Genomic DNA, 1,158 nt, shown 5'->3' with positions numbered 1-1,158 from the left:
ATATTTTACAGACAAGAAAGTATATAAAAAGTTGACAACAGTCAACAGCAGGAATTGAACCTATGCAGTTAGACATTAGTTACGCAGTTCATCATTAAGCTAAATAGCTCCTGACAACAAGTGCCATCAGTTTTAATGGTAAATAATAGCTTTTCATATGCAACAACATACTATAAACAAACTAAAGAAACTAATATGTATGTATATACAAACACACACACATATGCATGCACATGTGTATATAAGATACAAAGTGTAATATTAACATATTTTCAAATTGTCTTTGCAGAGAAAGAAATGGATGAAGAATGTAAGTATAAACTTGAAATACTTCAACTTTTCTTTTTCACATTTATTTCTTAAAAACATCAACACAAACCAACTAGATGAAAAAGAAACGAATGTACATAATACCACATCTCTTAAATATAGAACTGTATATATACACATGTCAATATATAACTATGTATGAATCTACACAAATCAATGAAAAGGTAATTTAGAAAGAAAATGAATTTATAAGTTGGTTATATAAAAAAAAACAATTATATAAAATAATTATAAATACATTATAATAATTAGTGTTATTGAAATCATGTATGCAGACATACATACACACGCATACACATATATCAGCACACATACACACAAATATCAACACTTGTGTATACATATGTATGTATATAAAATTAGAAGCATAAGTTTGCACTTACATATGTAGATGCATGTGTGTGTGTGTGCGTGTGTGTGTGCATGTTTGTGAGTGTACTTAACCAATACAAGAATATACAAATATTTGTATATAATAGGCATATACATGTGTATATGAATATAAATATATAAATATATATATATAGGCGCAGGAGTGGCTGTGTGGTAAGTAACTTGCTTACCAACCACATGGTTCCGGGTTCAGTCCCACTGTGTGGCATCTTGGGCAAATGTCTTCTACTACAGCCTCGGGCCGACCAAAGCCTTGTGAGTGGATTTGGTAGACGGAAACTGAAAGAAGCCCGTTGTATATATGTATATATATATATATATGTGTGTGTTTGTGTGTCTGTGTTTGTCCCCCTAGCATTGCTTGACAAACGATGCTGGTGTGTTTATGTTCCCGTAACTTAGCGGTTCGGCAAAAGAGACCGATAGAATAAGTAC

The 1,158-nt window shown here is 31.6% G+C and overlaps 1 long non-coding RNA gene across 1 annotated transcript in view; it reads left to right on the top strand.

Moving 5' to 3' along the window:
- Positions 1-245: 245 nt before the first annotated feature.
- LOC106868932 (uncharacterized) overlaps positions 246-1,158 on the top strand; it is a 7,777-nt gene continuing 6,864 nt past the window's right edge. The window contains exon 1 of the long non-coding RNA XR_008265460.1: positions 246-310. This is a non-coding gene — a long non-coding RNA (uncharacterized LOC106868932). The remainder of the gene's footprint in view (positions 311-1,158) is intronic.

This window comes from Octopus bimaculoides, chromosome 14, assembly GCF_001194135.2.
Source record: "Octopus bimaculoides isolate UCB-OBI-ISO-001 chromosome 14, ASM119413v2, whole genome shotgun sequence".
Classification (NCBI taxonomy): domain Eukaryota; kingdom Metazoa; phylum Mollusca; class Cephalopoda; order Octopoda; family Octopodidae; genus Octopus; species Octopus bimaculoides.
This window is presented reverse-complemented; position numbering and strand designations above follow the sequence as displayed.